Genomic DNA, 16,649 nt, shown 5'->3' with positions numbered 1-16,649 from the left:
TGTAAACATCCACCCTGAAGGCACCAAGACCCTGATAACTGAGGCTTTGGGTATGTGTGTCCCCATTCAATCTAAAACACAGCACATGCATTCGGAGCACAGAAGCAAGGTTTTAGTACACACTGTCACTCCTGTGCCTTGCAGTGTTTGAAATTAGCCAGGAGCCAGGCGCATTTTGCTCCTGGCTTTCAACCGCTTGCGACCAAATGAAGATGCCTGGGTTCCAGAATGACGCCTGCCATCTCCACCATCTGGGGATCGTTGGATCTAGACTGTTTTCACACACTAATGCCCCATCCTGTAGAATTCTTTCTATTTTATGTGCACAATTGGGATGGTTTTCTGGAACCCAGTTGTTTTTTCTGTGCAGCCTGAGCAAGAGCAGACACCATTCAGAAAAAGAGGTGGGAATAGGCCAATATATATAATAATAATAATAATAATAAATTTTATTTATATCCCGCCCTCCCCAGCCGAAGCCGGGCTCAGGGCGGCTAACAACAATAAAACAGTACAAAGGTACAACATAAACAACATTCTAAAATGGACTGTCCCTGGATCAAGTGATGGCTCTTCCTGAAAGTTCTCAAAGTTCTTAACCTAGCTCAAGGTTGTCGTCTGAACGAGCCAGACGTTTAACTGAGAATCCATCACAGTCAGTCCATCCTTTGAAAAATAAGACTTGAGAGCCGTCTTGCCCCAAAATGGCAACTAGACATTCTGTTTTGGCAACTGCAACCTTTGTTTAAGGAGCCATGTGGCGCCTAGCTTGTATATCTGAGTTTCTAACATTGGCTGCCTTGTGTACCCCAAGGTATGCCACTGCCTACTTCTGGGTGTGCTGTCCCTGGGCAAGAGGGAAGAGGAGAAAGCGGAAGGTAGAAAACCCCTCCCATTTTGCAAGAGTTCGTTTTCTCATCCAACCAGCCCCTTCACTTGCCCTTGCTGCAGATGAGTCTTCGAGGCACGGATGCAAGGCAGATCACAAAATCCCTTGGCTAAGCAAGAATGTGTCCACTAATAGGCGATAACGGTGGGGGCGACATGAGGTGAACTTACGTGATAGGAAGCTGTGAGCACTGTGCTACTTCTAATTAGTGCATTAGGTATGCAGAGGCAGCATGCGAGGAATCACAGGTGGGGAGAGCGCTGTTGTGTTCATGTCTTGCTTGTGGGTTTCCAGTTGGCCACTGCAAGAACGGATGCTGAGCAAGACGAGCCTTTGGTCTGAACCAACAGGGGTCATCTGTTCCTATGCAGGTGAGGACAAGGGGAGAACATTTGGGGTATCATATGCCTGCTATTTCTAAAAGGGGGAAATACATGGCAGAAGGAGAGAAATAAGGAGGAAAAGAAAGTATAATGACATACTTGGAGGCTTAGGGTTGGAACAGGATCTAATTCCAGCATTTCTTTGTGGAATTCTCTGTCTTTGCATTGAAGAAATATAATAAAATGGACCTGCCCAACGCACAAAGATGCTGCGAGAATGAATGAAATTGTCTGAGAATATAAATTGCTTTGCCTACACAAAGGTGTCATAAAAACTACATGTATTAATTTTGTTTAATGAGCATCTAATGTGACACACACAAACACACAGCCAGCTTAGAGACATGAGTATTTGATCATTATTTATTCTGTGGTGAAATGTACATTGCATATGTAAGATTCTCCCCAAGGGAGAATTGTAAAACACAGACACAGACACTCACACGTGTGTCCTCACTGAAGCATGGACCCGACCTCAAAATTTTCATCTGTTCATTTATTTTGAACAATGGACTTTTAATTATTGATGGTAATAACTTCATAATGCAGCACTAAATGGACTGTAGGGAACACTTGAAAAAATAATGTGATGCTGGTAATGGAAGGAAGGCCTTGCTACAGTGCCCTTTTGAAAATTAAATAATTGAAGCAGGCATATACGCAGATCTGTTCATGGATAGTGCTTTCCTGAACCCCACAATTCCATCATGGAGGCATCTAGGTAAGCTATCAAACCTTAATCAGCGGTTTTCTAACTCAGCTTCTTAACACATCTCCTTTACTCCAGTCGTAGCGCAGTGCATGGCTTTCTACACTGGTTGTTGCCATGGACCCCAGAGGTGAGAAACCTGTGGCTCTGCAGTTTTGGCTGAACTCCAAGTCCCATTAGCCTCAGCATGGCAAATGGTCATGGATGTTGGGTCCTGTAGTCCAACAACGTGGTGGACCACAGGTTCCTCATCCATGCCATAGACCTTTATACGGATTAGCCGCTAATAACTAAAAATCCGATTTCTCAAAATCAAATCAATAGGCCACATTTTAAAGCCAATAAATTGTGGTCCTTGACAATACCCATATAGAAGTACCATAAGTCTCGCTGAAATCAAGAGCGTTTACTTCCCAGTATGCAGCTATAGGTACGCATACAGAATCCAAACTCTGGTACGAAGATTGCTGCAAATGGAACATTTTTACTAGCTTTGTCTGGGTTTAGGAACAGTCCTTTGGCAAATTCTGGATGTTAAAGCACTACTTGTATGGTGAGACTCAATTCTTGCTTAACATCCAGATTCTAAATTCATTTCGGTTAGATCCAAGTAACGGCTAATCTACCTACTTTATATATATTTTTAATTGTTAGGGTTTATTGCAACTGTATCCTTGCAATCTGATCCCGTTTACTCAAAAGTAAACCCCAGAGTATTCAGTGGGGGCGTACCTGCAAGTAAACGTGCATAGGACTGCAGCTGGAAGCTCCTCTTGTCATAACGTCTTGGATCAGCTTCAGCCAGTGGTGCTTCGGTGTGGAGCCAGGATATTTGGAGACGTTCAGCCTCCTACATTCTTGCTCAGCACTTAAGGAGAGCCCTCCTGGATTAGACAAAAGCTCCATCAAATCCAGCATCATGTTTTCCACAGTGGCCAGCCAGATGCATCTGGAAGACTTTAAGCAGGGTATGGAGGCAATAGCCTCCTCTTGCCATTGCTCCACAGGCACTGAAAGGTATTGTGGACCTATCCTTTTCGGCCTTCTTGATTAATAATGTTCTGCAGATAAATAATGGCAATACCGCTTTGAGAAATAGCAGCACCGTCTTTCCTGGAGGACACACAATTAGGTAAATTGGATAAAACTGTATGTGAAATGTGTCACTCCTGATAAACCCAAGAAAGGCACCCGCCAGTTAAATACATGCAGCTACTGACGCAATCAAAACCTAGAAACCATATGTCAAGCATAACTGAGCTGTAGAAAAGACTTTACAACCTGAAAAAAGGACAATGCACAGACTTTTGTAAACCAAGGTAAAGGTAAAGGGACCCCTGACCATTAGGTCCAGTCGTGGCCAACTCTGGGGTTGGGGCACTCATCTCGCTTTACTGGCCAAGGGAGCCGGCATACAGCTTCCGGGTCATGTGGCCAGCATGACTAAGCTGCTTCTGGCGAACCAGAGCAGCACACGGAAACGCTGTTTACCTTCCCGCTGGAGCGGTACCTATTTATCTACTTGCACTTCGACATGCTTTTGAACTGCTAGGTTGGCAGGAGCAGGGACCGAGCAACGGGAGCTCACCCCATAATGGGGATTCGAACTGCCAACCTTCTGATCGGCAAGTCCTAGGCTCTGTGGTTTAACCCACAGTGCCACCTGCGTCCCTTTGTAAACCAAGAAACTCTTTAATAAAAAAAACCATTTTTTAAAAAAGTGTACATTAGTTAGGAAGGTGAGGGTGGGCAGGTCTGCATTCTAACATAAACTCACGCAATTCACAGATCCTGATTAAATGGATTGGAATGTGGTCTGCTTTGGAATCTGGCTTGAGAGTTGTCTCATACAGTTTACCTGAAAGGGATGACATGCCATCACAGGTATTTGAGGCCACATTTTTACACATATATGACAGTTTCTGCACTTTCCAGCTAAAATGGGAAGGAGTGGGGGAAAGAGGCAGCCTCAGGCTAAAATGTTATTATATTCTTTCAAAGAATTTTGTGTGGATTTTTTTTTAATTTTTTTTTAGAGCTGCATGTGCAAGTGGTATATCAGTAGTGTGTGAAATTGTCATGGGGAGAATTTAGACCTGTCCTCATCTAAATTCAGAGATCATTATTACAGGTATTTACCTGGTTACCTGATCTTTAGATTAACTGGAATTATGTCGGGTCACCCTCGCCCTGTTTCTCCCTCTGACACACACGCTGCTTTTTATTTTATTTGGGTAAGGTTGTTGAGTATTCTGTTGATGGATTTAATTGGACTGATGAATCTATAGTGTTGATATTTTAATGAGAGGGATTGTTGTGTGTGTGCCTGTGTGCACTTTCTTGTAAGCTGTCCTGAATGCCCTTTCAGGGTTGAAAGGCAAAAGCAAACAGCACCGGCAGGTCTGGCCCTACCATAAGGCAGAATGATGGATTTGCCTCAGGTGGCAGATGTCAGGGCAAACAGCAGAAGCCTTCCGCCTACAACTGTTGCTGCTGAGCTTACCTGTATGTGCTGCACAGCTTCTCATGCACCTCCTAAACTAGCCTGCTGACCCCAGTCTGCTACTGTATGTGGAATAGTGGAAGGGGCTTCTTATCCTTTGCCTCAAGCAGTAACATGTGTTGGGACAGTCCTGAGCACTAATGTCACATGATGCATGTGCCCCTTTCCCGTCAGAGGGTATGCGATGGCACTTTTCACCAGGCACTTTTCACTTCTATATGGTTAACAGTGTTGGAAACTCAGATACAGTGGTACCTCGGGTTAAGTACTTAATTCGTTCCGGAGGTCCGTTCTTAACCTGAAACTGTTCTTAACCTGAAGCACCACTTTAGCTAATGGGGCCTCCTGCTGCTGCCGCACCACTGGAGCACAATTTCTGTTCTCATCCTGAAGCAAAGTTCTTAACCCGAGGTACTATTTCTGGGTTAGCGGAGTCTGTAACCTGAAGCGTATGTAACCTGAAGCGTATGTAACCCGAGGTACCACTGTATATCATCTAGGTGCCACATGGCTCCTTAAACCAAGGTTGCAGTTGCCAAAGCAGAATCCTTAGTTGCCATTTTGGCGTAAGACGGCTCTCAAGTATTATTTTTCAAAGGATGGACTGACTGTGATGGATTCTCAGTTAAGTGTCTGGCTTGTTCAGACGACAACCTTGAGCTAGGTTAGGAACTTTGAGAACTTAAAGAAGAAAAGTCACTTGATCCAGGGACAGTCCACACACACACACACACACACACACATATATATATATATAGAGAGAGAGAGAGAGAGAGGCCTGTTCCGACCTCTTTTTCTGAATGGTGGCTGCTCGTGCTGCACAGAAAAAGCAGTTGGGTTCCAGAAATTCATTGTGTGATTGTGCAGATAAAATATAACTGATAGAATTCTACAGGATGGGGCATTAGTGTGTGAAAACAGTCCAGATCCAGTGATCCACAGATGGTGGAGACATCCGGCACCACCCTGGCACCCAGGCATGCATCCTTATTTGGTCGTAAGTGGTTGAAAGCCACGTGCAAAATGTGCCTGGCGCTTGGCTGATTTCGAACACTGGATTAGAAATAAGGTATGAATGATAGGATGCAGGTGGTGCTGTGGGTTAAACCACAGAGCCTAGGACTTGCCGATCAGAAGGTCGGCAGTTCGAATCCCCGCGACAGGGTGAGCTCCCGTTGCTCGGTCCCAGCTCCTGCCAACCTAGCAGTTCGAAAGCATTTCAAAGTGCAAGTAGATAAATAGGTACCACTCCGGCGGGAAGGTAAACGGCGTTTCCGTGCGCTGCTCTGGTTCGCCAGAAGCGACTTAGTCATGCTGGCCACATGACCCAGAAGCTGTACGCCGGCTCCCTCGGCCAATAAAGCGAGATGAGCGCCGCAACCCCAGAGTCGGCCACGACTGGACCTAATGGTCAGGGGTCCCTTTACCTTTACCTTTATGAATGATAGTGGCACATTCACAGGGCCAGCCCAATACCCTTTGGTGCCTGAGGCAAGAAGTGCCACTGATGCTTCCTCCCTTCCTCAGATCTAGGACCACACCCCCGTGGAGTGGGTGTAGCATGTCACTTGAGGTGGGTTAACTCAGGTCACCCCTTGGTGTGCCAGCCATGCTAGTGCAGCAAGCTAGCTTAGGGCTGCAGGGCAGACCCCATGGCACACCTTTCTAGCCCTTTTTTGCCCCTCAGAATTTGCTGCCTGAGGCACCTGCCATACTCTGCCCCATGGGAGGGCTGGCCCTGCAAATCCGTGATCCCCAGGAGACATTGTAGACGAGAGGGTCCTGTCCATTGATAGTGTTTCATTGAATTCAGCAGAGCCTGGCATTCTCAATATCATGTCCCAGGGTTGCTGCACTAAGGATGTATACTGAAAACGGCTTTGTGTGCAGGAAGTCACAGGTTCAATATCTGGCATCCCCCAATCAGTGTTAACAGCACTGAGACAGATGGACCTATGGTCTGACTCACTATAAGGCAGCTTCCTATGATTCTTATAACTGTTCAAGTAAAGACAAAGGTATGCACCCAAATTGGAGTCATATATACAGTAATGGGACACGGGTGGTGCTGTGGGTAAAAGCCTCAGCGCCTAGGGCTTGCCGATCGAAAGGTCGGCGGTTCGAATCCCCGCGGCGGGGTGCGCTCCCGTTGTTCGGTCCCAGCGCCTGCCAACCTAGCAGTTCGAAAGCACCCTCGGGTGCAAGTAGATAAATAGGGACCGCTTACTAGCGGGAAGGTAAACGGCGTTTCCGTGTGCGGCTCTGGCTCTCCAGAGCAGCGATGTCACGCTGGCCACGTGACCCGGAAGTGTCTCCGGACAGCGCTGGCCCCCGGCCTCTTGAGTGAGATGGGCGCACAACCCCAGAGTCTGTCAAGACTGGCCCGTACGGGCAGGGGTACCTTTACCTTTTATACAGTAACTAGAAGGTTAGATGCTCTGTTGGTTTGCTGCACAAGGCCAGGTACTATCCGGCACAGAGATTAGCACCTCTAGAATCTTGGATATCCAAGTTGCAAGTCTTTGTCATTGTAACCCCTCAAAGTATCCCCCCCAAAAAAAAATCTGTCCCTTTTTTATCTGCCTTTCCGTTGTTGACAGTTCCTGTGATATTTGAAAACCTGAATGATAGAAACAGATTATATTATGAAGATCTGAGGAGATGTATGCAAATATCCTTAATCTGCATAATATATCACGATCAGTCAGTACTGTGTAAAACCAAAATGCAACAGGACAAAAGACAGATGGAAGGGAAGACCTGAGCAATGATGCAGTAGATGAACACTTACTATTTATGCCTAAGTGCTGTAACAGCCTCTGCTTTACTGGCCACAGCAAGGAATAAGGTAGCAGGAGTAGGAATTAAAGAACTGGATCAAGTTCTGAGAGAGGCCATGCTCCGACAATCTTTTGTTCAGGTGCACTCTTTCAGACTTCTTTTTAATTTGCCCAATGCTTTCCTGACTAATAATAGTAATAATAATAATAATAATAATACTCCACCAACCATTTACTGTGACTGTTCTGTCATTTAAATGTATTATTTCTGGTGTTGTTGCATACTTATTTTTTGCTTTTTGTACATTGCTTAGATATTTTATAGCGTGAGCAGTTTATAAATCTTCTGAAATAAATAAATAACATAAAGAGCCAGTGTGGTGTAGTGGTTCAGAGTGGTGGACTCATAATCTGGTGAACTGGGTTCAATTCCCTGCTCCTCCACATGCAGCTGCTGGGTGACCTTGGGCTAGTCACACTTCTTTGAAGTCTCTCAGCCTCACTCACCTCGCAGAGTGTTTGTTGTGGGGGAGGAAGGGAAAGGAGAATGTTAGCCGCTTTGAGACTCCTTCGGGTAGTGATAAAGCGGGATATCAAATCCAAACTCTTCTTCTTCTTCTCTTGTGGTACAGTCAAGTGGGAAAAAGAGCGCAAAAATGCTGATCCATTGGCAGGAACATCATAATTCCACTTACAGATATGCAAAGCTTTGCATAAGCACCCACACAATTAGAAGTGCACACCTTGATGTTCCTTGGACTAGCTGGTTGCACAAGAAGAATCACCCTTTGGGCAGTGAAATTTTAAATGTCACACTCTACAATTCATAAATTTATTCGCTCGATAATCAATGCAAAATGAAACATTTGCAACAATCTGATTTTATCAGCCAACATTTCTTTGGCATTCCAGATATTATGTTCTCTGATAAGTGCTTTTATTGGAATCTGCAGGGGACAGGGAGAAATCTTAGGCCATGAAGCAAATGATGTTGGTACTGATATCAGCAGGCAGTTTCTCCATGTGTGTGAGGAATGTTAAAAAAAATCCAGGGAGCAAGAATGAGAGGCTTCATCCTTGAGATCAAGGGGTAGGTGGTCACCAGTAAAAAGTTTTAGGATCACCACTGATGACCTGGCACCCATGCTGGTGGATCTTTGTGTATGTGGGAGTTTGGGTGGCCATCTTTGCAGAAGGAAGCCCTCAGTTTGGAGGGCTGATCAGGGAGCAGCCCTCTATCTTCTGTCTTTGAAAGGCTGCTTACGTAGTTTGAGTTCAGTTTTAAGATAAAGTGCAATAGGAAGGGAGAGCAGGGAGGGCCTTAAATTTGCCCATCAACAGCCCCTGAACAGACAGCAGATTGAAGAGCCACACAGGGTGCCTGGTTCAGCTTCCATGCTATAGAAAGATGCATTGAATTTCTATTTTATACTAATTTTATGCAAATACACATACATACACATTCTCTTTATTTGGGTGATGTGTAAACAAGCACTAGTTAACTATCGAAGCTGTGCAATGTGGTGGCCACTAGTTTAGACTGTTTGAAAAGAGAACAAAGACAAATTAATTGAATACAATGTGGCTGCTACAACAGTAGGAGAGGAAAACAACCTTTGAGTCTTGCTGCTGGGCTTCCTGGAGGCAACTGGTTGATTACACTGCTGTTCATCTCAATTCCTGCTTTCAGGCGTCCCATAGGCATACTGCCTTCGACCATGGAATTGGAATATAGCCATTGGGTCTGATAGCTTTATTGTCCATGAACTGGTCTAATCTTCTAAGGGTCCCATGAGTCATTGAAACGTGTGCTCTTAGCCCAGATGTGCTGTCCTTATACTACCAGTGCTCCCCAGGGAATGGGGTTCCACATTCTTGTTCCCTTGCTGGATACCATTGCGGGCAAATTTCCTTTCCCCATTTCTTCTTAAAGCCCATCTTAAGCTTTTTTGAATCCATTGTTTTCTCTCTGTGGGAACAGTGAACAACTTGCTTTCCTCCTTCTTTCTGACATCCTTTGAAATATTTATGTCTCGTCAGCATATGTCCTTCTTTCCGCCATTTTATTTTTGCAAGACTGAAACCTTAGATTCCCAGTTCCTTTAAGGCTGCTGTCACAGGACTTTCCTTCCAGACCTTGCCTCTGAACTCCCTCTCTTCTAGCCTTCCTGAAGTGCCCAGATGTTTGCTTTTTAATTAGAGTCCCAGAGGTTTAGCCAAATTTTACAGTCTTCGTTCATGGTGCAGACACTTTCCTCTGGTCCCCCATTATCTGATTATTCAGTTTGTTTTATTTCCTTTCCAGGTGAACAGTTTGGTTGTTGGGGTAGCGATCAGGAGGAGATATGCAACACCTTACCATTGACTCAGAGCAAGGACAGCTGCGAGATAAATTAAAATGTGAGCAGCACATTTTCAAAATGTTCCCATTTCAAAGCTGCTGTTTGGGTAGGACACAGTTAGAAAAAGTTGCTAACCCAGGCATACACCATTGATATGGGCCACTTCCTTATTTGACTAGCATTGGTCACCACCACCCAAATGGCTACATTTTACTTGGAATTAAGAAATGCTGTTCAAACGTCCTTGGGACTGGACCCCTGGGGTAACGGCTCTTTATTTTAACATAGTAATGCAGAGGTTTCCAAACTGTGCTCCATGAACTTTCAGGGGCCTGCAAGCTTCTTTCACACTGTGTCAGTAAAAACTGAATTAAAGATCACACAGCATTTAGCGCAGCACTTTACAATTGCTACACCAGGCAGAGAAATCTTTTAGTGATCTGTAAAACCCTCAGCAATTTTCAAGTGGTCCGTGGTGTTGTGGAGTTTGGGAATCCCTGAAGTTGGTGGGTTTATTTTCCTTGTGTCAAACCCCTTTGTTTTCCTTATGTCCAATGGATTATTCAATCTGTTCACTCCAAGGAAAACTTGTAAGCATGTGTGCGGCCATAACGGATACTCGCTGTGGGTTGAGGAACTTCCACTCATGATGAATGAACCAGATTCCCCGTCTGAAAGGACAAGTCCCCACAATCGCACAAAGGACACTGTCATGTAAGAGCGATTCCCCCTTGCTTCACAGCAACCAAGAGGCATTGTGGTTCAAGTATTTGTAGCTCCTCCTAGCGTGGGTTCCACACTTAGGTAGCATGAGGGGTTTCCCCCTCCCCATCAAAGGCTGTAGCAAGAATCTCTGTGTGTTCTTGAGATGGATCTTTGACCCATGGTTAAGGAATATTCCAGCTCTCCATTGAGGAAATGATGTGGGTGTGCCCAAGGAGTTCCTCTGGACCCTCGTGAGTCTTCTCCAGTATTTACTTTATGCCTTTACTTGGGGTTTTCTTGAGTAAATCCCAAGAATTCCATCATTGCTTTCCATTTCATTTGTGCCCGTCAAAATAACCGTGGAGTAGATTGAAGACTCCTGCAGCTATAAGGCTCATAAAGTGGCCCTATGCAGTGCCATAATATCACACAAGATTTATTTTATGTGTTTATTAAATTTGTATACCATCCTTCATCCATAGATCTCGGGGGCAGTTCACAACATAAAAATACAAGATAAAAACTTTGGTCAATGACTGAGGTTGGGGTTTTTTGCAGGGAACGGGTATTTAGATTACAGCAAGGGCAAAGGCCTCTTTAAACCTCTCCTTCCCCAGTGTCAAAAGCAATCCACTGTCTGGGAGTAAATAGGGACAGCAGATTTTGAAGGTGGGAGTCAGTCTCTATAAAATTTGATGGCTAGGCTACAATTGGTTTATTGGTTTGTGGTTGTTCTTAATTTTATTATTTACTTTGTGGTTTTTATATTGTGATTTTATGTTGTGAACTGCCCTGAAATCTATGGATGAAGGGTGATGTTGTTGTTGTTGTTGTCATAAATTTCTCATAAGGACCTGCACTTTTTAAAATGGCTTGTCCCATTCATTTCCTTGCACTGTGTATCTGCGTAGTGTTGGAAATTGATTATAGGATTAAACCTCCCTATCTCCTGGGAGACATTGAGAATCTCAGGTGGCAGGATGGTCCTGCAGGGCATAGTTGACCTGATTAGAGTTCTGCTAGTGTGGCCTTGGGCAAAATCGCTCTTCCTTTCTCTATGATTGCTTGCTCTGTTGGCTTTATAAGGTTGGAGGTGAGGTTTATCGGTGATGCTATAATTGCAGATGAAACGTGCTTCAACTGACTGGTATTGCATGCTTGCTCTGGATAAACTGCAGAAGTAAACATTTCACTGTCTCATGCTTAGCACTATCAGCCAATTAAAGAAGTTTTGGTTGATTAATCATATGATGTTTAACTGATTAATCTATTAATAAGGCAAATTTAAACACATGGGCATATTACCAATACCTCATTATAGATGCCTTTTTTAATATGCCAAAGGAGCTAGTGGAAAAGAAGAAGAAGAAAGCTGCCATCCTTTGTTAGATGGCACTGGTCATGTTTCCTTTTTTTTGTTACCTGTTACAGTAACAAACCAGAGCTAAAATATCCTTAATGCAAACAGGTAATGCCTTCGCAGCCTTATCAAATAAAATTACTCCCTCTGATGAATCAAGAAAAACTTTAGCCAGCTGATCTGCCAGTTAAAGGCTGCAGCCTTCCTCATTTTGCAGTTGTGTGTCCTCAGACAGTCCAATATGCAGTACCGCTTCACACAACCATTTAATTATGGGGGTGTTGTATTGCTTCCACCCTTCCTCAGTGTGGCATCTCCTCACAACAGCCCTGAGAGGTAGGTAAGGCTAGAAGATGGTGACTTGCCCAAGGTCATCGAGTGAGCTTCATGGCTGAGTGGGGATTTGAGTCGGGGTTATCTCAGCAGTCTGCACGCTACACTACAGTAATAAACTCCTGTTAAGGTGGTGTTAATCTTAGGTGTCTTCAGTGGCGCCAGAGCTGAGAGGGGTAAGGAAGGCAAACTAGACCTCTTAATGATGGTGATGACTGACTCCATGCGGCTATAGCTGTATCGTAATGATTTGGCCCCGTAGGGGATCGTTGGCTTCAAGGAATATGTTGAGTCATCATTCCTTATTCAAGGGGTCCTTGCTAGCCAGTTGTTTTCTGCTGTAAGAACTGTACGTGAAAAAGCATTTTGTGTTTGTATATGCCTTTCTCTTATATGCTGAATATATCTGTATCGTCTCTGTTTGTTTCTACAAGTTAGTCCCTCTGTGTCTGGTGCACGAAGCAACGGGATTATTTCTGCACCTAAAAAAACCCTCTGCCCATCCAGCAGTTAGACGGCTCCCTTAAGTGCCAAAGCTCGTGTGCTCTGTTGTATTTCAGTCTGCAGTGCTGCAGTGCCGTTGCATCAGTGCACAGCTTCTAGAATTCCACTCCCCTTCCTTCGGAGCGAAAAGCTCTGAATCGTCAGTCCTGAATCACGGTTGCATTCTCCTTCCTGTTTCTCCGGCAAAGGTGTCAAACTACAGAGAAAGGGGGGACGGGACTCTGCTTGTGCATCTCGGTGTGTGTTTGTTCTACATAGGAGCACCAGATGCAGACAAACTCTGTTTTTCTGACTCACACTTATTGTTTGGTCTGACAGCACGTCATACCTGGTTGGCGGCCTCTTTGCTGGGGACACTGTGCAGTCCCTGCAGAATGCAAACTTATTTCTCTAGACTCATCCTTCAAACAAATATGTCTTTGTTTGCTTTTCATGATGCCTGCCAAAAAGAAGAAATTTTCTTAGTAGCATCTCTGTTTTTAAAATCTTACGTATTTTCTTACTGGCAATGGAATTTGGTCGGCTTTTGGACGGGGGGGGAGGAGAAGGTTGCATTAAATTCAGTTTGATTTTAAAAAACACCTACCGGTAGTTTTGGCTTCATATGCATAAGTCCCTATTGAGATCAGACATAGGGTTGCCAACTGATCAATAAAAAGCCTGAACTGCTCTTGTCCTTGGAGCAGAAACCTTATCTGCAGAAATCGGCAGCAGATGAAGTTTTTTGCTGCATGGAGATAAGGATTATCATCTTCTGCTCATGTCTGCAAGATCAGCCTGCTGTTAACCCCAACCTGTGCAGTTAAGGCATAGAAACAAGCATTCTTTTTTAATGGCAACCCTAGAAAAGGTATTCAGCTAGCCACTTCTCCCCCCCCCCCAGTAAATACTTGCATGTAATACATAATACAGGAGGTTTCAACAATGCAGGAGGTTGTTGCATTCAGGTTTTGCCTGGTACTGTATGGATGCCGAATAGTGAGAATTATTTGCCATCTATCCATCTTTTTTGGCATGGCCCTTCTTTCCCTGATTTCCAAGGCTTGTAAACTCAGGATCTCTCTTGCACCCAAAGCAAGATGCAGGTCCCTAGACTAGAGCTGGGGAACCTGTGGCCTCTAGATGTTGTTGGACATTCTTGGCCATTGGCCATGCTGGCTGCAGCTGGTGGGAGCTGGAGTCTTTAATGATGTTTGGAGTACCATAGTTTCCCCATGCCTGCCCTAGCCAACAAACTAAACCCATAAAATCTTTTAAAGGTTAAAAATCAAAGCATTACTGGTCCAAATTTTACCTGGGACACATGGTTTCTTTTACCTGTATACTCTGATCCTAACACCGATACTTGTGGCTTCCAATGGCATGAGTAATATGAAGAGATTGTGTGGCTTTTTGTGGCCTTGTGTGAACAGTATTGTACTGCTCAAGGGAGAAGTGAAAAAGAAGGTGCTGAGTTAGGATAATCTGCTAGTTTAAAATGCTAGCTGAATCTGTGGGTGGCAGAGATTGATTTCTTGCTTAGCGGCCTATAGGATTTCAGGCAGGCAGCTTGACGGAAAGGGAAGAGGAGAAATATACTAGAGCAAATCAGCCAACATTTGAAGATATTTCATATAGATATGGGTTCCTCCTCAGTCCCCATCTCCATCAAACTCACTAATCCCTGAAATGTATTTTAACATTGGCATTCAGAAAAGCTCCATCACATGCAGATGTTAGCATGTGGTGCATGTGCATTTGTGTCAGGGCCAAAAATTGTATCCTCCTGCCATTACTTCAACATAAAAGTAATAAGAATAATGTTTCATAGAATCATAGAATCATAGAGTTGGAAGAGACCACAAGGGCCATCGAGTCCAACCCCCTGCCAAGCAGGAAACACCACCAGAGCACTCCTGACATATGGTTGTCAAGCCTCTGCTTAAAGACCTCCAAAGGAGGAGACTCCACCACACTCCTTGGCAGCAAATTCCACTGTTGAACAGCTCTTACTGTCAGGAAGTTCTTCCTAATGTTTAGGTGGATTCTTCTTTCTTGTAGTTTGGATCCATTGCTCCGTGTCCGCTTCTCTGGAGCAGCAGAAAACAACCTTTCTCCCTCCTCTATGTGACATCCTTTTATATATTTGAACATGGCTATCATATCACCCCTTAACCTCCTCCTCTCCAGGCTAAACATGCCCAGCTCCCTTAGCCGTTCCTCATAAGGCATCGTTTCCAGGCCTTTGACCATTTTGGTTGCCCTCCTCTGGACACGTTCCAGTTTGTCAGTGTCCTTCTTGAACTGTGGTGCCCAGAACTGGACACAGTACTCCAGGTGAGGTCTGACCAGAGCAGAATACAGTGGCACTATTACTTCCCTTGATCTAGATGCTATACTCCTATTGATGCAGCCCAGAATTGCATTGGCTTTTTTAAACCACTGATTGACATACATTCGTGCCAAAATTATAGTGTTGGGGTTTTATTGTTCTAATGTTGTATTGACCATGTTCAAACATCATGGTAAGCCATAAACCATGGTTTACCGTGTATGAGTTGATCCCACCCTGATTTTTGCTGCCTGCTAGCACTGGAAGGAATCAAACCAAGGTCTTTGACTTAGAGTTACTTTTGAAAGAGGGGTTGTGGTTTGTTTCATTTTCAGCAAACCATGATCTGAAGCCAAGGCTTGTTTTGGCTTACTTACTGATTGTGCTTTGTTGGAGTGAAGCAAACCATGGTCATTAGTTTGAACATAACACTAAGCCAGTGATCATGGTTTGTTTCCTCTGTGTACTAGCAGGGAGAAGCGAAACAACCCATGTAGGGGCATTCATAGTGAATCATTAACTGTGGTTTACAGTGATGGGCCACTGGTTTTGTGTGCTGAACTGTTGCATGCAAAGCTGAAGATGCCTACCTTAATATACTTTAAAAAGAGATGGGTTCATGTGTGGAGCTTTGGTTAAATCTGACACAGTGGTGCTCAGTCTTTCTACTTTTAGGGAAGTGTTTCCAAATTGACTTATCTGCCAAGGACCACACAGGCATTTGCCATGGAACTCCTGTGCATTGTGGTGAATTCTGGGGCATGCTTGATTCATGCTGGACTCTGGTTAAGCTTGTTGGACCCATACAATTGGGACTACAACACAGAACATTGCTAATCCTACCCTGTAGCTAGACACTGTCCTGGAAAATCAGGGTAACTTGTCCATCATTAGGCATCTTCTTATTAAGGAATCTGCTCTTGCAAACTTTGCCATGTTTCTCTTCAGGCATTAGCGGTTCTTAGAGAAACACCAGTGAACTTTTGGCATCACAAATTGAAGCTGCTCAGAAGGAAACCGGTAATAGGAGGACCATAGGATTTAAAAGTTCTGGAGTGGTTGGCCAGTCTTAATATTAAAAAGCTGTCTCCAGAAGAGGTAGAGTTGTCAGGGTAGTACTAAGTATCATAAAATACAGTAAGTAGTAGAGAGTTCATCCATGTTATCTGCCATTTTACATGAGTTCTATAATGGACCAGTGAACTTGACAACCTTAAGTAGTTTAAGAGAGGGATGGGGAACCTGTGGCCCTCAAGATGCTCTTGAACTACAGCTCTTATAATCTCTGAGCATTAACCATGATGGCTGGGGCTGATGGGAGTTGGAGTCCCAGGACCGCGCTAGGTCCCGCGCCAGTCCAAGCAGTTGCCTGGCCTTGTGTGACCTTCCTGGGGCCACTCAGCCTGCCCTCGTGAGCAGGAGGCCAAAGACACCAATGATAAGAGAGGGGAGGGAGGGGGAACAGGTGGGCGAGGAAGGGGTTAGCAGCACAGAGGGTGAGGGAGGGAGGTGCAGGATGGTGGCGGAGGTGCCCCAGTGGTGATGGTGGGGTGTCTGGGTTTTTGATCCCCGGAATATGGCACCCCTCAACAACATCCAGTGGGTACCATGTCGGCTAGCTCTGGTTTAAGTGAGATACTTGGGGAATGTGTTGAGCTCATTGTCTCAGGCAGCTTTGTTTAACGCTCCCCTTGAGAGGGTGAATGGTAAAACCAATGCAACAATTGGTGGTATCTCAATGGCGATGTGGCTCAACAAGACTCATTCATTCTTCCCTCCAAAAATACTCAATTCACCCACCAGTATGTTGAGGATTTGACTTGTGACCGT

The 16,649-nt window shown here is 44.6% G+C and overlaps 2 protein-coding genes across 2 annotated transcripts in view; one reads left to right on the top strand and one right to left on the bottom strand.

The window, feature by feature from the left end:
* Positions 1 to 16,649, top strand: part of SCN8A (sodium voltage-gated channel alpha subunit 8) — a 113,306-nt gene that overhangs the window by 12,758 nt on the left and 83,899 nt on the right. The window lies entirely within an intron of this gene.
* LOC309526623 (uncharacterized protein) overlaps positions 1 to 16,649 on the bottom strand; it is a 146,225-nt gene that overhangs the window by 123,878 nt on the left and 5,698 nt on the right. The gene's annotated exons all lie outside the window — the stretch shown is intronic.

The sequence above is a fragment of the Podarcis vaucheri genome (assembly GCF_965113315.1).
Source record: "Podarcis vaucheri genome assembly, chromosome: 2".
In the NCBI taxonomy this organism is placed as follows: domain Eukaryota; kingdom Metazoa; phylum Chordata; class Lepidosauria; order Squamata; family Lacertidae; genus Podarcis; species Podarcis vaucheri.
This window is presented reverse-complemented; position numbering and strand designations above follow the sequence as displayed.